The following is a 22,950-nucleotide window of genomic DNA, read 5'->3' on the forward strand; positions in this document are numbered from 1 at the left end:
AGCACATTTTGTTTCACAAGTGTAAAGACTAAAATAAAATATTAAATTTTAAAAATTAACGCGAATAGCAGAAGTTTGATATCGGCATCTGCCAAAAAGCTCAAAAAAAAGAAAAAAAAAAAAAAACCTTACAAAACCTTTCATTTGACCTTTCAGAAGGACCAAACAAAAGCTGTGATAATCAAAAGGTACATTTTCTTAAAATAAACACCACTTACTTGATATCGAATCGGTAGCCTTGGCGAACCACGAGGTGAGTTTCGTTTATCTTTTTATCTGCCGATTATCTTCCGATACTACGACGTTATAACGAGGTTTCTCATTTTCGTTTCGGATTGGTTCCGAAGTTTATCAGGAAGTAGAACGGGTAATCGAACTTGATCAGGATAAGTGCTGATTGGTTACGAAGTTTCGCTGTCGTTACACTCATTCTTACAACACGATGACATTCGCGAGATCAACTGTTTGTATCGCAAGATCACGATTCGCTGTTCTGGTGATTGTAATGCGTATGCGCAGTGCGCCATTGTTACACTCATTCTTACAACATGATGACATAGTGGCTACTGCCTCGCTTCGCCTCGATGAGGCAGTAGCCTTAAAAAAACAAGCCCAGGAATAGAATGGAACAGAATAGTATGTAAAATGCCAATGAATGGATTGGAAAAGGATTCCATTGAACTGAATGTAGAAATGGAATAGGAAAAAAAAAAAAAACAGGAATAGAATGGAATTTAATTTCATTTAATATAATGTAAAAGAATCCCAACGAATGGAATGGATTTAACCAGTGAAATGGAATGGAAAAGGACGGTGAACCGGAATGGAATGGAATGCAGTTGAATGGAAGGGGGAAAACCCCACTATGGATTGAAATGGAATGGAATGAAGTGGAATGCCATGGAAGTGAACGGAGGAATGGAATTAAATGGAATTTTATCGTCTACACTTTTAGAAAATAGTTCCTCACAGGTTCTTTAGATGGTAAATGGTCCAAGCTTTCTACAGAATCTTGCTCTGTAAACTCGGCACAGTTTGCCTGGGTGGCTGTCACATGAAGCCCGTTTCTAGCTTGGCTATGACGTGAATGAAACTGTCTCAGGGTCAGCGTCAGGGTCAGATGGATGGGTAGAAGGAGGGGAGGGAGAAGACAGTAAAGCGTTCTCCTACCCTGAAAATTGCTTGATGTTAATTCCTGGATGCATGTTTGGTCATGAAGTTGTAAATTGCATGAGAAGAGAAAAAACAAACAAACTCTCAGACAAACATAACCACCTCTCTGTACATTACCCAAACTGCAACATCCAGCAACCCAACAGGGTGGTTTGATGGAACTACTCCCTTCTTTACTCAAGTAAAGAATTAACACATTATTAACTATTTATTAACTGAGCACAAGGTGTTTACAGGAAAACATCAGACCGAGATACTGTCAAGACCTTGGGCTGATATTTTCCTGTAAAGACCGAGCAAGTGAGGTTAATAAGGAGTTTACTATATGGCTTTTTTTTTTTTCTAAGATTAAAGTTGTAGTCTTTGTCAAGGCTTTCTTGTTCATATCCCTGTGCAGACTCTTCAGGGTAATAAAATTCGCTTTGTGAATGCTCTTTGTTGCTCATTTCTTGAATAACACTAACTCTTGTTTGTCTTTTGTGTTTCAGCCATTTTTGATTTCCAATTAATCTTTTTTTTTGCAACATTGAAAGCCTGCCTACGGGGGGCATTATGGGAAAATTCTGCCTGCCAAGGAACCAATCAGAGCGCACGATTTTACCAGAAGTAGCTTGTTCCATATAATAATGCTTATTATTATTACGACTGCATCTGGTTAGTGCAGTAGCACACTGCAAGTCTGTTCATTTGAGATTTATTTCTGTTTTATAAAAGCAAGAGTGACTGACTATAGTTTGAAAAATGTAAACAAGTACAAACAAAAAAACAAAAAAACAAGCTCGCAGACAAACATAACCACCTCTCCGTACATTACCCAAACTACAACATCCAGCAACCCAACAGGGTGGTTTGGTGGAACTATCCCCCCCACCACCACCACCACTAAAAACAAAAAAAGTATTGTTTCAGTGTATTAATTTATAATGACACAAAACTAAAGAATGTAAATGAAGCGGCATAAACTCATGTAAAGAATTAACAGATTATTAATTATTTATGAACTGAGCGCAAGGTCTTTACAGGAAAATATCAGACCGAGATTTTGCCTATGGCTCGGTCTGTACTGTCAAGACCTCGGTCTGATATTTTCCTGGAAAGACCGAGCAAGTGAGGTTAATAAGGAGTTTATTATATGGCACTTTTTTTTAAATTTCTAAGATTAAAGTTGTCATCTTCGTCAGGACTTTCTTGTTCGTGTCCCTGTGCAGACTCTTCGGGGTGACAAAATTCGCTTTGTGAATGCTCTTCGCTGCTCATTCCTTGAATAACTCTGTGACTCCTGTGTTTCAGCCGTTTTTGATTTCCAATTAATCTTTTTTTGTAACACTGGAAGCCCGCACCTTGGAAAGAAAGTCCATAATTGCTTACGGGCATTATGGGAAAATTCTGCCTGCCAAGGAACCAATCACAGCGCACAATTTTACCGGAAGTAGCTTGTTCGATATAATATTATTATTAGAACAGGCAATCGTATGGGTCCGAGTAAAATTAAGGATCAATTTCACGAGTGAAATTGATCCTTAATTTTACTCGGCCCCATACGATTACTTGTTTATAATATACAGGGCCAAATTCATACTTTGGAAGCCATTCAAGTTCACAACATTTGTCATTCACATTTTCTGAACCAATCAGGGTGCAAGACTATCTTGCACGTTTAAATCAGTTTCTAAAGAATCTTTTGGTATTTTCATTTTCGCTTGCAGCTTTCAATTGGTTTATCATTCCTTCGTCAAATATAGCGAAACGCAGCATTGATGAGTCAGCAGAGTCAGTCATTTTGTTGACAAAATTTGCTAATTTTTGTAATCGTAACCAAGCAACGAACTAGCCAATAGTATTTCAGAAATATGGCCCCGTGTTAAAGTGCATATTCTGGACCAATTTCGGGGTTTTTTATATGAAAGTATGTCCCTTTACACACTCATCCAGAAGAGTAATTTTGCACAAGGTCATCTGTCTACAGCAGAAAAAAATAAAGTAACAAAACACGTCTGGAAAAATCCCAAGGGAGTCTGGAGCCAGATTCGTGACGTCACCTGCGGAAGCGCCAGCAGGCTGCGCGAGCTTTGCACGGTTTCAGTGCACAGCCTGTGTAGACCAAGCGCTCCCATTTCTCTCTCATTGTCTGGTCTTTTGGAAAACGATGAGTACTAATCCCATCAAGATTGGTGTTGCTAGACCCTCCTATGATACATCTGTTAACCATTTTAATAATTACGCGATAACGTTGAAGAAACTTGCAGAAAACCACCAGGTCGTTTTCTCAAACAAACCAGCGCTGACGTCAGATTCAGAAGGAGGTGTCCCACATGTGACGTCACGAAAATCAACATTTCCTGAGAAATCCAAATGCAAAGGTTTTTTTTCTGGTATTGTGCAAGGTAAAAAAAAAAAAAAAACTGCAGAGAATGCAGAATGTTACAGATATTTGACCAAAGTTTAATATAAAATAGGAGAATTACACTGATCTTGCTCCTGAATATGCCCATGGGGCGGCATGGTGGTGTAGTGGTTAGCACGGTCACCTCACAGCAAGAAGGTTCTGGGTTCGAGCTCAGTGGCCGGCGAGGGCCTTTCTGTGTGGAGTTTGCATGTTCTCCCCATGTCTGCGTGGGTTTCCTCCGGGTGCTCCGGTTTCCCCCACAGTCCAAAGACATGCGGTTAGGTTAACGTGGAGCAGTGGTGCCCTTGAGCAAGGTACCTAACCCCTGACTGCTCCCCGGGCGCTCTAGTATGGCTCCCCACTAGAGGATGAATCTTAAGGCCAATTTATGCTGACAACGCAGTCCTCACAGATGGCGTTGCAGATGGCGTCTGCGTAGCCCCCCCACCTTCGCAGACGCTCTGTGCGCACCTCCCAAAAATTGTGACCACTGCAAAAGCCTCGCAGACAAGAGGGCTCTGATTGATCCACTCTACATCCGCTGCACACGCACTTCCACTTCCCTACTTTCCAGGTTTGGTTTGTTTTCACGACTGCCATTTTTAAAAACACGAGCGAAGATGGAGCAGCACGAAGAGCGGTTGATCGAGGAAGTGAGGAAGTACGTACATCTATACGACTCCAGTTCTAGTCATTATAAGTAACCGGAAGATAAACACTCCACTAACCACACCCACCAACTACTCCTAGCGATTTCGCGACTTCGCACCCCCTTGCGTTGTGGCGGTGAATAACATCGCGCACGCCTATTACTCCCCGCTCAATGATAAATTACAACTGTCTGCGAAAAGCTATCTGCGAAAGCCTTGTCGCAAGAGCATGCAGAGGCCCTTACTGTGCCTGAAGACTGCATGTGACAAAGATTTCTTCTTCTTTAAGGAAGCTTTCCTTGATTGACCAATCAGAATTGAGTAATTTGGCCCTGTGTATTATAATTATTTATAACTGCATCTGGTTAGTGCAGTAACACACTGCAGGTCTGTTTATTTTAGATTTATTTCTGTTTTGTAAACGCAAAAAAAAGTGACTGAAGATAGTTTGAAAAATGTAAACAAGTACACTACCGTTCAAAAGTTTGGGGTCACTTTGAAATGTCCTTATTTTTGAAAGAAAAGCACTGTTCTTTTCAATGAAGATCACTTTAAACTAATCAGAAATACACTCTATACATTGCTAATGTGGTAAATGACTATTCTAGCTGCAAATGTCTGGTTTTTGGTGCAATATCTCCATAGGTGTATGGAGCACTTGCATGTGACGTCACAGCCGATCCAGATTGTGACAGACGCCATCTTGTAGGTCAAACGCCATATTTCCGCCTTCTACTTCTGCTTCCACCTTTTCTTCTGGAAAACCCTACTATATACAATTCTACTACAACGGCTGTGGCTACAAGCCCTCCCTACCTGTGCACGTTTTTTATGTTTTTTGTGTGTTGTTCGTCTGTACCGGACTTCAATATCCACTACAACCGTATGGACTTACTGGATATTGGTTTCCAGCAGAAAATGACGGTTTGTAGCGATTTCCATTGCATGCACAACATTCCGGACGAGATAGCGAGACCAGCGGGGTCTCCGTGGATTGTTATCGGAAGCAAAGCGAAGGAGGCGGCACCGGGAGCAGAAGCAAAAGCCAGGCTGCAGGCAGAGCCGGCCTGTTGACCAAGCTCAGAAAACAGCCACTCAAATCTCCACTGCTAAGCCTTTACCTCTCCAACGCCAGATCCGTGGTAAACAAGACGGACGATTTGGAATTACAGCTGGAATTACCTTATTCTATTCTATAATCAGCTGGTCAGTGCTATACTCAATACTTAAGTGACTTACCCATCCAATGAGGATTATTTTCTTGTTTACAAGATGTCACATCTGAGGGCGGCTGACAAATCCTGAATTTCTGTAAAGATAACTGTCCAGAGATTTATAAGCACGCAGTGCTTCACCACTGAACAGCGAGGGAAAGTTGATGAGGTAATTATACACGTCCGGGTATTCCGCTGGCAGTTCAAAATCCACTGACACGGTCGTGAAAACTACGTCCGGTAAGCCATAAGGGTCACTAATCTGTAGGTCGTTTATTTTAGACATATATCTAGTTATCTGTTCATTAGAAAAATGAGCCGTGTAGTCCGTCGGTTGAAATTGATCCATTCTGTACACGAGTGCAGCAGTATTCAGCGGTGTTTTTTACCGACAAGATGGCGGCTGTGTACTTTCCGGTCACGTGACTACAAGATCTCATTTCCAGCAACTATCACTGTGTACAATGTGTTTGCTCGTTGCCTCAGAAGGCTAATGGATGATTAGAAAACCCTTGTACAATCATGTTAGCACAGCTGAAAACAGTTGAGCTCTTTAGAGAAGCTATAAAACTGACCTTCTTTTGAGCAGATTGAGTTTCTGGAGCATCACATTTGTGGGGTCGATTAAATGCTCAAAATGGCCAGAAAAATGTCTTGACTATATTTTCTATTCATTTTACAACTTATGGTGGGAAATAAAAGTGTGACTTTTCATGGAAAACACAAAATTGTCTGGGTGACCCCGAACTTTTGAACACTAGTGTACAAACAAACAAAAACACTGTCCTTTAGATAATGTGGTCATTAGAATCAGATTTTATTTCTCTGGCCATATTTACTGTACAGTATTATAGACTGATGGGAAAAACAGTGGATCACATTTCAACACTCTCACACCAGACATCATTTTAATGTAATATAATGAACATATAATATTTGTAGCAGGTTATTAAACTTTGCTAATCTTACATTTAGCCCTTAAATAGCTGCAGTGAGCTTTGTGTGTGTGGTTTGAGAGATAAAGATGAGCTCCTTCACTACTGGAATGTAGAGTAGAACTGCTTCTCAAACAGCAAAAACATCAACAGAATTAAATTCTTACATTTGTTTAAAAAAAATAAGAGGAAAATAAAACTCCAAATGCTAATAAAACCCCTTTGGGTTTTGTTGAACAGAGCTAGCAGACTGTGTGTGTGTGTGTGTGTTCCCTCAGGAGCCAAAACTTTTCTTTCTGACTTTTACCTCAGGCTTTACACACCACCCTGAGTGTTCATACTGAAATAAAGTCTTACCTTCTATCGCTTTGGACGTCAGACAGGCATTTTGACACGGTTCCTCTCCATTGCTGGAGCTGCTTGAAGTTCTCAAACCTTCTCAGTAGGACAACCAAACGCGACTTTTCCCTCGTCAGGTCCTCTTGTCACTGAAGGTTTTAACCCCACCCGTATTGTGACAACCACGCCTCCTAGACCAGGATTGGTTAGTGGTTTTACAATCCTCCGGTTACTAGGAATTTTTATCCAATCCGAGGTAAGGAAGTGTAACGTTAACCAATCGTAACGAAGGAAGCGGGATTTGGCGGAATATGGGTAGACTCCTATTTCCTGTGGCCAGTATGGACAGCAATTAAAGGGCCAAGTGTTTTGTTTGTGATTACGTTTTCGTGTTTACTCAGAAATCCTAGCTAACTAGTAGTCTAGTTTCAGATTAAAGACATAAATATGAACTAGTTAGACCAGGGGTCACCAAACTTTTTTCTCTAGGGGCCACATTGTCGTTCCTGACTGTGATGGGGGGCCGGGGGTCAGCTATTTCATCTCATCTCATTATCTCTAGCCGCTTTATCCTGTTCTACAGGGTCGCAGGCGAGCTGGAGCCTATCCCAGCTGACTACGGGCGAAAGGCGGGGTACACCCTGGACAAGTCGCCAGGTCATCACAGGGCTGACACTTATGGCCCTTTTCCACTACCCTTTTTCAGCTCACTTCAGCACGACACGGCTTGCGTTTCGACTACCTCAGAGCAGCACGACTCAGCTCGCTTCAGCCCTACTCAGCACCCAAAACTCGCACAGTTTTGGAGTGGGGCTGAAGCGAGCCAAACCGAGCCGAGTGGGGCTAGGGGCGTGAGGAGACACTCCCTTGCACTGATTGGTGAGGAGGAGTGTCCTCACATAAAGCGGCTAGAGATAATGAGATGAGATGAGATGTTTTGAGTTACACTAGGAACAAACAAACAAACAAACAAAATGGAGGTGAAAACATAACCTCCTCCAACAAAATTGGCAAAGGGAATAATCCACAAAGCAAGTAAACATAACAGAAGTAGTGTAAACCGTATTATTTTACTTAACCGTACAGGTTTATAATACAAATAATACAGGTTTATGCTTCTGAAAAAGTATGAATTTAAAAGACAGTTTTGGTTTAGGTGTCTTCATATCTGAAGGAGGCAAGGTTTTAACCCAATTTAGATGAGCAAGGTATTCTGTGTTGTTTTAGGTAAGATGATTAAAGAAAGGACTTGCAGAAGAAATGACTTCCACAGTGGATCAGTGTATTTCCTGTAATGATGATAATGATGATGAAGATACAAATGGATGCACTGTGCAGCTAATATGATGATAATGATAAAGATGTCTTCTAATGATGACAATGATAACAGTAATAAGGGGGGTGATGAAGAATACAACAACAACAACGACAACAACAACGAGGAACAGGATGATGACGATGAGGAGAAGGATTACAGTGATGATGGTGATGTAGATACTCATGATGGTGATGATGATGATGAGGAGGAGATTCATTGTGATGATGGTAGAAATAATGACAATAATGATGCTGATCTACAAATTTACTTACTGTTCATCTCATCTAATATGATCATGTACATTATTATTATTATTATTATTATTATTATTATTAATAGTGCTCAGTTTTTCACACTTCTAAATAATGGTTAAAATAGTGATATATTTGGATTCTTCTGTTTCTCCTTCGATACTGAACTTTTTGAAAGCTAAAACCATTAAAGCTAGACTGCCTTTCAGATTTTTCAAGTGTAGGTCATAAAGAGAATTTTCCCTGACACCCAATTATTTTTGTTTCATGGACTGAAAGCTACTGAATTCAGATCACAGACTTCCAATTTTATTTGTTTTTTTTAAATAGAATAATTAGTGAATTTAGGGCCACATGGCCCTAAATCCTCCGCTATTTTTTCCTGCTTCACCATGACCCAATTCAAGATATTACGTCATGCATCACGTGGTGGGCTTTCCCCATTCACTCAAGGCATTGTGGAATACAAATTTTAAACAGGAGAGAAAAATAGATGATGCGAGCGTGCGAATGAAGCGTGAAAGACCGACTACAGTAACAGAAAGTGAGAAGAAAAGATGTTATGTTGTGCAGGAAAAGAAACACAGGAACAAACTAATAAATATCGGTGGTCAGCGAGCACCTCGGTGTGATCAGCTCTTCGTTTAGCGCCAGAAAGATGTAACTATCAGTGCATGCTCAAAGGTAAACCTGTAGATGGCAGTAATGCAACACTGTGGATGCCAGCTGCCGTAAAACCCAAAAGAAGAAGAAAAAGAAGACGGTAAAGGCCTCTGCATGCTTTTGCGACAAGGCTTTCGCAGATAGCTTTTCGCAGACAGTTGTAATTTATCGTTGAGCGGGGAGTAATAGGTGTGCGTGATGTTATTCACCGCTACAACGCAAGGGGCGCGAAGTCGCGAAATCGCTAGGAGTAGTTGGTGGGTGTGGTTAGTGGAGTGTTTATCCTCCGGTTACTTATAATGACTAGAACTGGAGTCGTATAGATCTACATACTTCCTCACTTCCTCGATCAACCTCTCTTCGTGCTGCTCCATCTTCGCTCGTGTTTTTAAAAATGGCGGTTGTGAAAACAAAACAAACCGGGAAAGTAGGGAAGCGGAAGTGCGTGTACAGCGGATGTAGAGTGGACCAATCAGAGCCCTCTTGTCTGCGACGCTGTCTGCGAGGCTTCTGCGGTGGTCACAATTTTTGGGAGGTGCGCGCAGAGTGTCTGCGAAGGTGGGGGGGGGGCTACGCGGACGCTATCTGCGACACCATCTGCGAAGACCGCGTTGTCAGCATAAATTGGCCTTAAGCCTGCGCATGCGCACACGGACTTCCTCTGTCTGCTTGACTGTGCAAAGCGAATGATTTCATGCACATTATTTGCTCAGGAATCCCCTCAAATTAAATAACTTCCCAGCCACAGAATGGCCTGGTTTTTTTTTTTTTTTTTAGATATTACAGAACTAAACATGTATCACAATTACCAAATTTCAGAGAGAACTAAATTTCACCGATTTTATGAAACCGAAAGGTCATCTAGCTTTACCCCTTTTCCTAAGAGTGGTTTATACACTACTTAAAATATATTGTCATAATTTTGTTTCCAAGTTCTGACCTGAATGGGGGCCGAGGACATATGAAACTTGCACGCAAAATATCAATAATCAACAAAAATAAGCAGGCAGGCTAGTCAATAAAACATTTTGCTAACTATAGAAACATTACTAGTTCTGAATATTCGTGCTTGTGCAATTTTGTCTCAATATTGTCAAGGACACACAATCTGGAATGTTTTCCACAGTATAGGATCTTCTCTAGCCTTTAATCCAAACAAGCAAACCAGACACACCAAAATGCCACATCAAGATAACCGCAAATATGTCTAGTCATTCATCTGAGGATGCCGATGTGGCTTTAAAAAAAAAAAGCACAAGGTTTCCAAAAGAACCTTACAATATCTCGGCCTGGTAGAATTTCTTCAAAAGTAGAGACAAAGGTCACATAATAGCGACTATCTTCATGAATGAGTGGACTCATTGAGTCAACTCTTTCGAGGGAACCAACTGAGAGTCTACTCAGATATATGGGCTGTTTGATTTTTTTCTTTCTTCATGAAGCAGATATGTACACAGCAGATCTGGCATTTCACGGAATCCAGGGACAGATGTCGGCCGAAACGAATCCGAGAAAATCACAAAAGAAGCATTTTTTTTTTCGAAATTTGTGATTTTTGTTTTTTTCCATAATGTGCAAGTTGAGATCTTGAAGAATGCAATCAGTATTTCCGCTTTTCCACTACCAACGCGGCTGAGTTGGGCTGAGCCGTGCCGTGCTGAGTTGGGCTGAGTCGAGCTGAGTGGGGCTGTTGGAGTTGCATTTCGACTACAACCGCGCTGAACCGTGCTGGCTGGAAGTGGGTGGACACATTGGGTGGAGTTAGCGAAAGTGGGTGGACGTCACGTGATGTCGTTAGGCGGCGCAAACAGTGACATCAGTGATCTTTTAAGCGGTAGTCTCACGACCCGGATAGTAAACAATAAACATGGAGGACATGGAGTCGTTAGTGTTGCTGGTCTTGGTGCTGTGGCTTGTTGTCACCGACAACGCCAACAGATACTGGCAAGAGCGTATAGATGAGGCGAGGCGCATAAGGCTTCAGAAATTCTCGTAATTCGTAATTCTTCTTCTTCCAGGTTTATGGTGTTTACAGATCCCAGCGTGCTCGCAGGGCGTGTGTGGGCGTGTGAGGACACTCCTCCTCACCAATCAGTGTGCAGGGGAGTGTCTGCTCACGCCCCTAGCCTCACTCGGCTCGGTTTGGCTCGCTTCAGCCCCACTCCAAAACCGTGCGAGTTTTGGGTGCTAAACAGGGCTGAAGCGAGCTGAGTCGTGCTGCTCTAAGGTAGTCGAAACGAGAGCCGTGTCGGGCTGAAGTGAGCTGAAGCGAGCTGAAAAAGGGTAGTGGAAAAGGGCCATATTTCAAATAATAGATTGTTTTGTTGGAAAAGCATGCATTTTTGGTTGCAAATTGTCTCGTTTTTGTCAGGACTGTAGCCTGCTGGGGTGTGTGGGTAAATTACCATATGGGCCATTCATGTGACGATTTAAGTCTTTTGTTTTTTTTTTCGCCAATCAGCTGTATGATACGAGCTGAGCTCGTGACTACTTAAGATGCATACAGGCATGTAATTTCACTATGGAATGAATATGGAGCAAGCTAAACAGATCGCAGAGGAACTGAAACACCGCGAAGCAAACAGACGCACGGTAGTTACATCGGAGATGACCATTTCTAGCAAAAAAAAACCCAACCAAAAGGAAGTTTTCTAGGACTACATATTCCATCGGAGGCATTGATGTGTAGCCTGGGCCCGCCCATCCTAAGTGTGACGCAACACGGGGGCCTGTTGCGAACTTAGTCTGGCAAGGCAAGCTATCTCCAGCTCTTCCAAGCTCCCGAAAAATCGGGAGCCAATCAACTTTGAGCATCTCCAACGGCCCTGGGTAGAGCCGTGTTCAAGGCAGTGACGTAGTAGAACTGCAACCGGAAGCCATAGATTGTTTACAGAATCTATGCCGGAAGCGCTTCATTCACTAGAAACATTACGAACATGGAGCAGCGGCAAGCCTTTGACACAGCGGTAGATGCTGTATTGAAAGCATTCAACGGGAAGTTCTCATTGAAAACGGAGCAAAGAGCAGCCCTGGAAGTATTTATTCTCCTCCTTCTTCTTCCTGTTACTCAAACAGTTTCCGTCGCGTCACATACGTCAGAGGAAAGAGTGATGTGATTGGTTTAAGCTTCGTCACAGCCTTTTCTGGCTTCGACCAGTAGCAAACTGAGGCATTTCAGGGAGGCGGGTCAACCACGGGCTCTGGGAAACGGTTGGGCTTAATATCTTTGCCAGACCAATGCTCGCAGAGCTTTGAAGTTGCGTTAGCCAGACTAATTGATGTGTGCAAGGCGACGTTTCTCTTTCTGATGGGGTAAGTTTATTAATCTAAGGTTGTATGGTTATTTTTGCATGTAACGGAGAGTGTGTTGTGGTTTGGTTACATGAAACTAGCATTGTGTTAGTTGTTATCATCGTGCTCTTTCTTACGGTGTGAGTAATTTTTCAACCACAGAACGTTAAAGTATACTTTAGGGCTTATTTTTGTACTTCATAATTGTTTTGGGCATACTTTGCATGGAAGGAAAATTGACGTGGTGATCTTTGTTTACATGAAAGTAGTATCGTGCTAGCTCGTAGGGGGTAGAGCTTTCCTTAATGTCATGCAAATGAGCAGCATTCTGTGCCCGCCCTGCACCCAGAGTAACTGGGAAGGAAAACTTTGAGGGTGATTTTCTCCCTTTCCTGTTTTAAGAGGTATACACTTTCAAAAGGCCACACATTCTTCAAATATTGTCAGATCTCCACATGGAAGGCATCATTGGAAAGCTTAGAAACTGTACTTTCTGAATCTGTCAATAACTCAAAATGCCCCCAGGCTGACATGTGTCCCTGGATTTCGTGATCTGACACGGCTTACTGTACACCTATTTGTGAAAGCACAAAAGTGTCTAGTTTTCCAGTTCGATGATTTAAAATGAGATTTTTTTAAAAAGCAATGCTAATTAAGGATGTTTTTTTTAATTAGAAGATCAAGCAAGATTTTTCGCAATATTAATGAGGTTAAGAACAAGAAATGATGAAAATATCACAAAATGGTAATGAGACATTTGGGAGCTGGAAGAGTCAACTCTTATTGGTGAGCTTAGACTCACTCTATCCATTATCTGTAGCCGTTTATCCTGTACAGGGTCACGGGCTGGAGCCTATCCCAGCTGACTATGGGCGAGAGGCGGGGTACACCCTGGGCAAGTCACCAGACCATCGCAGGGCTGACACATAGGCCCTGTTTACATTATTTCGAATCAGCGGATCATCAGATTAACGTTTTTAAAACGATTCGCGTACACACACAAAATTTCTGTGCCCGCAACAAAACCGTTCCCCGTGCACACAGCAACGCCAATACACAGATACGCTAATCACATGACTAATTAGACGGCACGTCACATGATCCCAGTGCATATCGGGCATGCGCAAGTCACTCACCACTTGCAAGCACATAAAGTGTGTGAGAGATTGAGTGAGAGAGTGAGCAAGAGTGTGAGAGACAGGAGAGAGAGAGAGAAAGAGAGAGCAAGCGAGCGAGAGAGTGTGAGAGAGTGAGAGAGCATAAGAATCAAAATTTGAAGTTCTTTATGGAAATCAGGGACGCCGTGTCATTGGGACTAAAGAGGAGAAGGTTTTTCAGCAGTCGCGTCACATGACCAACGTGGCATGACCAACGCCAGCGAATCAGGAAGGTGGATGTCACAGTGACGTTGTCCAATGACGACGTCAGCTAGAGCTCAGCACTGCGTATCCTCGTTCCTCAATGTTTACACAGCACCGGATCAGATACGTACTGGGTTGAATACGTGGGCCCTGGCGGATTCAAACTGTTCCGCCTGTGGAGTCGTTTCCCGGCGTTTTAGCCCATGTTTACATTAGACCGTATCAGCGGATCATCAGATTAGCGTTTTTAAAACGATTAGTGTGCACACAGCAACACCAATACACGATTCGCGTGCACACAACAATACCAATACGCGGATACGCTCGGCTCCGCAGGCATCCTGCGCTCCAAATCACTCCGCCCTGAACAGCGAGTGCCCTCTGGAGGGTGCGCACTCCGGCCCTGCGCAGCTCACAGAGCGCGCGAGTGAAGCACACTAGCAGTGTTTTCGGGACTGAGCCGCTGTGTGTGTGATCCCAGCGCATATCACTTACCACTTGCAAGTGGAAGGCTGGCAAGCCTAAAGACAATCATAACTACACAATGGGCAGTATTTGCATCAGTATTTGCAGTATTTTCATACTTTTATACTCTTTAATGAAAGGTGATACAAGGCGGAAGTCCGCGCCGTTTTTCAGCAGTCGCGTCACATGACCAACGCCAGCGAATCAGGAAGGTGGATGTCACAGTGACGTTGTCCAATGAGGACGCCAGCTAGAGCTCAGCACAGCGTATTCGCGTATCTCAATGTTTACACAGCACCGGACCAGATACGATCTAGATTGAATACGTGGACGCTGGCGGATTCCCGTTTCCCGGCATTTCCAGGTGGTTTAATGTAAACGGACAGTGCATCCGCGAAGAAAACGAGACAGATACGGTCTAATGTAAACGTAGCCTTAATGTGCATGGACAGTGCATCCGCAACGACAACGATATGGATACGGTCTAATGTAAACACCACCATAGAGACAAACAACCATTCACACCTACGCTCAATTTAGAGCCACCAATTAGCCTAACCTGCATGTCTTTGGGGGGAAACCCACGCAGACAACATGCAAACACCACACAGAAAGGCCCCTGTCGGCCACTGGGCTTGAACCCAGAACTTTCTTGCTGTGAGGCAACAGTGCTAACCACTACACCATCATACTGCCACTTAGACTCACTGAAAAGATGGAGTTTCCATCACTAGCTGTAACATAACTTTTACTCATAACCCAAGTTTTATTACATCATAACCACATCACAGTTTTCCACACACCACTGTTTGGCTTCAGAGGAGTGAAGTGTAGAGTTGGTTCGTACGTCAGAGTGAAGTCATTACCTTGTTTGAAAAGGATTCACAGGGATAATGAAGAGTTAAACATTTGCTTACATGCTTCGATCAATGGAGAGCCTTGACAGGCTGATCCTAACTGAGAAAACGGCCTTGTGGTTGCAAGAAAAAAAAATGCTTTAAGATATCTTACGGTTTAATGTAGAATATTTCTAATAACAATTGTTTCAGTGGTGTGTGTTCATAATGAGGATGAGCAAATATTATTTCGGCAGTAGTGTTCAGTATTTTGTTACAGTGCAGCACACAGACACAGCAGGTAGCATTACTGCTTCACAGCATCCGAGTCCCAGGTTCAATCCTGAGCTCGGGTGACTCTAGGCAGAGGTTCTGCTCACGTTCCCCTCGTGTCCTAGGGTGTTCTCTGTTTTCTCCAGTTTCCTCTCACTTACAGTGTCTTGCAAAAGTATTCGTCCCCCTTAATGTTTGTCCTGTTTAGCTGCATTACAAGTTGGAATTAAAATGGATTTTGGGGGGAGTTAGAACCATTTCATTTACACAACATGCCTATAACTTTAAAGATGCAAACTGTTGTTTTATTGTGACACAAACAATAATTAAGATGACCCCCCCCCCGAAATCTGGAGTGTGCATAGGTATTCACCCCCTTTTGTATGAAACCCCTAAATAAGAGCTGGTCCAACCAATTCACTTCATAAGTCACATAATTAGTTGAGTAAGATCCGCCTGTGTGCAATCAAAGTGTCACATGATCTGTCACATGTCGTCTGTATAAATCAACCTGTTCTGGAAGGACCCTGACTCTGCAACACGACTAAGCAAGCGACATGAAAACCAAGGAGCCTCCAAACAGGTCAGAGACAAAGTTGTGGAGAAGTATAGCTCAGGGTTGGGTTATAAAAAATATCCCAAACTTTGAATATCCCAAGGAGCACCATTAAATCCATTATAGCAAAATGGAAAGAATATGTCACCACTATAAACCTGACAAGAGAAGGCCGCCCACCAAAACTCACAGAGCTGACAAGGAGAGCATTAATCAGAGATGCAACAAAGACACCAAAGATAACACTGAACGAGCTGCAAAGATCCACAGTGGAGATGGGAGTATCTGTCCACAGGACCACTTTAAGCCGTACACTCCACAGAGTGGGGCTTTATGGAAGAGTGGCCAGAAAAAAGCCATTGCTTAAAAAAAAAAAACACATTTGAAGTTTGCCCAACAGCATGTAGCAGACTCCCAAAACACATGGAAGAAGATTCTCTGGTCAAACAAGACTAAAATTGATCTTTTTGGCCATCATGGGAAACGCCATATGTGGCGCAAACCCAACACCCTGAGAACACCATTCCTACAATGAAGCATGGTGGTGGCAGCATTATGCTGTGGGGATTTTTTTTTATCTGCAGGGACAGGAAAGCTGGTCAGGAATGAAGGAAAGATAGATGGCACTAAATACTGGGCAATTCTGGAGGAAAACCTGTTTGATTCAGCCAGAGGTTTGAGACTGGGATGAAGGTTCACGTTCCAGTACGACAATGACCCTAAACATACTGCTAAAGCCACACTGGAGTGGTTTAAAGGGAAACATTTAAATGTCTTGGAATGGCCTAATCAAAGCCCAGACTTGAATTCACCCGAGAATCTGTGGCGCAACTTGAAGATTGCTGTACACCAACGCAACCCATCTAACTTGAAGGAGTTGGAGCAGTTTTGCCTTGAGGAATGGGGAAAAATCCCAGTCGCGAGATGTGCCAAGCTAATAGAGACATACCCCAAGAGACTTGCAGCTGTAATTGCAGCAAAAGGCCACTCTACAAAGTATTGACTTTTGGGGGTAGGGCAGGAGGGAAATACCTATGCACACTCCAGATTTCTGTTTTTTCATCTTTATTGTTTGAGTCACAATAAAAGAACAATTTGCACCTTTAAAGTGGTAGGCATGTTGTGTAAATCAAATAGCGCTAACCCCCCCAAAAATCCATTTTAATTCCAGCTTGTAATGCGACAAAACAGGACAAACACCAAGGGGGATGAATACTTTTGCAAGGCACTGTACCAGTTACTGAAAGTGAGTGAAACTGCTCACTCAGTGTATGCAGGATGAGTTGGAGGTTTAAAAATATGGCTTTATACTGACATCTTCTGGAAATATATGGTATTGCAACAACCAAGTCCAAGCCTGTCAAACTCATGCACTGCAAAAAAAAAAAAAAATAAATAAATTATATATATATATATATATATATATATATATATATATATATATATATCTTGTGAAGAGAAAATATCTTTAATTTGGGTGAATTTATTCTTACTAGAAATCAAATAAGATTATTTAGCTTAATTTTAGACACTTTTCCTCATTTCAAATTGAAATTTTCTCATTCTGTTGGCAGATAATTTTGCTAAGTTTAAGCATTTAATTCTAGAAAGAGGCAAAATGATCTGCCAATAGAATAAGACAATTTAAAGCTTGAAATGAGTAAAAGCATCTAAAAGTAAACTGAATAATCTTATATTTGAATTTTAATAATCTTCTAATAAGAAATGTTAGATAAATTGACCCATATTAAAGATATTTTCTCTGAACAAGAAAGAATTTATTTGCAGTATGTTGGTCAAACTGATATCCATCAAAGCATCTGGAAGCAATGACTGATAAAATGAAGCTAAACAAACTTTATGGGATCCACATACTGGACTGAATCATATAATTGTGCAAAATATATGGAAATAATCATTTAATCTCCCAATATACCACATCTTCTTGTAGGCTATATTCTATTTTGTACCATTATATCTCATCTCATCCCATTATCTCTAGCCGCATTATCCTTCTGCAGGGTCGCAGGCAAGCTGGAGCCTATCCCAACTGACTACGGGCGAAAGGCGGGGTACACCCTGGACAAGTCGCCAGGTCATCACAGACAACCATCCACACTCACATTCACACCTACGGTCAATTTAGAGTCACCAGTTAACCTAACCTGCATGTCTTTGGACTGTGGGGGAAACCGGAGCACCCGGAGGAAACCCACGCGGACACGGGGAGAACATGCAAACTCCGCACAGAAAGGCCCTCGCCGGCCACGGGGCTCGAACCCGGACCTTCTTGCTGTGAGGTGACAGCGCTAACCACTACACCACCGTGCCGCACTGTACCATTATATCTCTGGGAAAATAGAATAAAATAAAATAACCCCCAAAAAACAATAAACCACCTTTGTCAGCCCCTCTTGCTCTCTCTCATATATATATATATATATATATATATATATATATATATATATATAAATAAATCTTCAACTATATATTTTCAGTACTATATATGAGCCACTGTAGCTTCAGGTTCCTGTTCTTGGCTGACAGATGTGATCTTCTGCTCTGCTGTTGTAGCTCATCTACCTCAAGGTTGAACAGGGTGTGCATTATGAAATGCTTTCCTGCTCACCACAGTTGGAAAGAGTGGTTATTTGAGTTACTATTGCCTTCTTCTCAGATCAACAACAGTCTCGCCATTCTCCTCTGACCTCTCTCTTCAACAAGGCGTCCAGAACAGAACTGCTACTCACCAGATTGCTGCCACCTGATTGGATAACCAGATCATTGAATGCATGAGCAGGTGTATAACTGTTCCTAATAAAGTGGCTGCTGAGTTTATGTTCATATATATAGATTTTTCATATGTTTGTCATTTAAACAACAGTATAATATTGAGCATTTCTTTTTTTTTTCTTTTAAACTGGTGCCATAATTGTCAGTTTGGGATAAAGAAATGTGTATAATGTAGAACAGAATAGAATTAAAGGGAATACATACAGTATAACACACACACACACACACACACACACACACACACACACACTTTTTTTTTTTTAAATCCACCTTTTGGTGAAATCACTTCATCTCACACTGAAAAAATGAGAAAAATCCAACCTTTAATTGAAATATTTATTTATAGAAAACAAATCCATCATCAAGAAAATAAATATGTGCAGCAAAAACACATGTGCCACTAGTATTGGCACCCCTGGAAATTAAAGTGAACATAATGGAACTGAAGCACGTTTCCCATTTAAATTTTACATTTTTATGTTGACTGGAGTATGTAGGAACTTTCAAGCTATGATCCATTACACACACACACACACGTCCATATAATAGAATGTTACATGGTTGTGTGAAGATATGAAGTTTATCTTCTCATGTTGAAAATATTTTCACTTGTTCACTTTGCTCACTCATGAATATGTTCACCACTCGAAGAACTTCACATCTTCGCAAAATATTACATAAGCAAAACAAAACAAACAAACAAAAAAAATCACGCATGTCTTGATGTGGGGGCAAGAAGTAAACACACAAAACAGTGTGACTAACCAACCAACCAACCATCCACCTAAAAATGAAGCCACAGACAGTGCACTACTTGAAAATCTAGTTCTGCAAAAAGAGACGGGCAAGTGCTTCAGATGTAGCACATTATCAGTGGAAATCAGAGTTTCTTTGATAACCCAGACAGTACAAAGAACTTCAACCTCTATGGGTGGCATCCAAGAAAAAAAAATCCCTTGCTTGCAGTTTGGCACAAAACTACAAGAACAAGCATTGCTATATACATGAAAAGAAGCCTGATGAATATTGTGAGCACATTGTTTGGTCAGATGAGACCAAGATAAATTTGTCCGAGACAGATGGGGTCCAGCATGTTTGGCGTGACCCTGGTCAGGACTACCACAGTGACTACATAGTCCTGACAGCGAGGCATGGAGGTGGGATGTGGTGTGATGATGTGAAGCTGCATGAGAGGAGATGACAAGACGGCACCATGAATACCTGTGGATATACCAAAATACTGGCTGACAAGATGATGCCCGGTCTCCAGAATCTTGGCAGAAGAGGAATAGTCCAGCATGATAACAATCCAAAGCGCACTGCCAAAATTATGTAAAAGTTTCTAAACAAGAAAAAAGTATAAACTATGACCTGGCCAAGTATGATGCCTGACTTGGATCCAATAGAACAACTTTGAGGTCGTCGTCATTTGTGCGATCCTTTATATGGGTTAGTTGGTAAGTGCCAACCATTAAAAGGTGTCGACGTCTAGGGCTCTGAAACCTTTGCGGCCGTAAGGAAGCTTGTACACCGGGCAAGTGTCATTCAGATGTTCAGTGACCTTTGGGGTGTATTAAAGAGAAAGGTAGAGCAAGCCAAGAAGAAAAAACCTTTATTTGTCAGATATACATTACAGCACAGCGAAATTATTTTATTTGCATTTCCGAGCATCTTAGGAAGCTGGGATCAGAGCACAGGGTCAGCCATGATACAGCACTCCTGGAGCAGAGAGGGTTAAAGGCCTTGCTCAAGGGCCCAGCAGTGGCAGCTTGGTAGTGCTGAGGCTTGAATCCCCAACCTTCTGTTGAGTAACCCAGAGCCACCACTGTCCACAGCCCTGCCAGTAAAGAGCAGCTGAAACAGTTGTCTCTGAAGAATGGCAGAACATTTCTCCAGAAATTTGTGCAACACTGGTATCCTCCATGCCAAAGAGGATTGAGTCTATCATCAAAAGTAATGGTTAAAATAAATAAAAGATTTGGATATCAGTAATGAAAGGTGGTCGGACTTTCGTTGTATTGAGTTCCTACTATGGAGCCTGGATTTTTAATACAGTAAATCAAAACAATTCTCTTTGAAGAATGGCAGGACATTTCTCCAGAAATTTGTGGTTTGGCATGGCACACCACACCAGATCCAGTCATCCTCCATAACCAGCATTACATTCTTTGACCATGACATTCCCATCTCTTCATTAGTCACCAACCTTGGTGTAAAATTTGACCCTCAACTCACTTTTGAAGTCCATATCAAACACCTTTGTAAGATCTGTTTTCACTATCTCAGAAATATTGCCAAACTCCGTCCCACCCTCACCTCATCAGATACTGAAAAGCTAGTCCACGCTTTTGTCTCCTCCAGGCTGGATTACTGCAATGCACTTCTCATTGGGATCCCTAGTAAGAGTCTTCAATACATTCAGAACAGCGCTACAAGGATCCTGGATGAGAGTGTGAAAATATGAACACATCACACCCATTCTCCATTCACTTCACTGGCTCCCTGTCTCCATCAGGATTGAATACAAGGTCTCCTTCCTTACTCACCAGTGCATCTATGGAAATGCCCCCATCTACGTGAAGGAATTACTCACCCGACTAACCTCAATGTGATCCCTCTGCTCTACCCACTCAAATCACCTCCGCCACTCCAGGACTAAGCTCTGCACCACGGGTGATCGAGCCTTCTGTTCTGCCACTCCTCGCCTATGGAATGCCCTCCCTGACCATCTGAGGGCACCACAGACTACTGAGAGTTTTAAAACATTTCATTTTAGCAGAACATATGACTCTTAATTATGCTTTATCTCTGCTCATTTTTATGACGTTTGTCATTTTTATCTGCTTTTTTAATGTTTTGACCTTGTAACACTGAGATTTGTTCTAAATGTGAAGTGCATTACAAATAAAATGTATTATTATTATTATTATTAATAAATACTGGGTGGCACAGTAGTGTAGTGGTTAGCACTGTCGCCTCACAGCAAGAAGGTTCTGGGTTCGAGCCCAGTGGCTGACAGGGGCCTTTCTGTGTGGAGTTTGCATGTTCTCCCTGTGTCCGCGTGGGTTTCCTCCGGGTGCTCTGGTTTCCCCCACAGTCCAGAGATATGCAGGTTAGGCTAATCGGTGGCTCTAAATTGACCGTAGGTGTGAATGTGAGTGTGAACGGTTGTTTGTCTCTATGTATCAGTCCTGTGATGATCTGGTGACTTGTCCAGGGTGTACCCCGCCTCTTGCCCATAGTCAGCTGGGATAGGCTCCAGCTTGCCCGCAACCCTGTACAACATAAGTGGTTATGGATAATGGATGGATGAATGGATTATTTTTCAGTACCCAACTGCTCAACTTAGAAGTAATGCAATGACTGTAAGGTGATAAATTTTGAATCATTTGACCTTTAAGTAATATTGCACAATGGTGTACTCACTTCTGTTGTATACTGTACCAAGACCATCACTAATAATCTTAAATAAAGATTCATTTGGGATTTAGGAGGTGAAGGGACTCAACTTCTTTCATGGGTGCCAACATTTTCAAGTCATATGATATTGAGTCCTTATCATTCGAATCATAGAAATGTGATTAAAACCCTATTTTGATGTCTTGGTTTGGGGTTAAGAAGAGTGCTGGCATCCAAATGATATCAAAACATCTTCCGATTATTTCTGTTAAAGATACAGTAAACTGTTTAAACTGGGCTTAAATGGTTAACATTTACAGTTACAGTAATTTAAACTAGGCTGTAAAATGAAGAGACTTTTATTTAATGATCAATATACAATATAGACTATAAGGCCAAAAGTATATGGACACCTGCCCATCAAACCCGATTGTGGTTCTTCCCCAAACTATTGCCACAAACTTGGAAGCACACGATTGTAGAGGAAGTCTTTGTATGCTGCAACATTACAATTTCCCTGCACTAGAACTAAGAAACACAAACCTGCTCCGGCGTGACAATACCCTGGAACGCAGACTACACCCAAGTCCTCCTCGCCCAACATCAGTGCCTGACCTCACTAATGCTCTTGTGGCTGAATGGGCAAATCCCTACAGCTACGCTCCAAAATCTAGTGCAAAGCCTTCCCAGATGAGTGGAGCTTATTATAACAGCAAAGGGGGAATAAATCTGGAATAGGATGTTCAACAAGCACATATAGGTTTGATAGTCTGGCCTCCATTAAATTTTGGCTATATAGTGGAAATACGAAGTACATAGCAGTTAATACTCTCTGACTGAAAGAAACCGGGGCAGCACGGTGGTGTAGTGGTTCGCACTGTCGCCTCACAACAAGAAGGTCCTGGGTTTGAGCCCAGCGGCCGGCGAGGGCCGTTCTGTGTGGAGTTTGCATGTTCTCCCTGTGTCTGCGTGGGTTTGCTCCAGTTTCCCCCACAGTCCAAAGACATGCAGGCTAATTGGTGGTTCTAAATTGACCATAGATGTGAA

The 22,950-nt window shown here is 42.2% G+C and overlaps 1 protein-coding gene across 1 annotated transcript in view; it reads right to left on the reverse strand.

The window, feature by feature from the left end:
• il11ra (interleukin 11 receptor subunit alpha) overlaps window positions 1-6,841 on the reverse strand; it is a 112,692-nt gene extending 105,851 nt beyond the window's left edge. The window contains exon 1 of the mRNA XM_060909302.1: window positions 6,716-6,841. The gene's annotated coding sequence lies outside the window, so the exon portion shown is untranslated. The remainder of the gene's footprint in view (window positions 1-6,715) is intronic.
• Between the last annotated feature and the right edge of the window lie 16,109 nt (window positions 6,842-22,950).

The sequence above is a fragment of the Neoarius graeffei genome, chromosome 25 (genome assembly GCF_027579695.1).
Source record: "Neoarius graeffei isolate fNeoGra1 chromosome 25, fNeoGra1.pri, whole genome shotgun sequence".
NCBI lineage: Eukaryota > Metazoa > Chordata > Actinopteri > Siluriformes > Ariidae > Neoarius > Neoarius graeffei.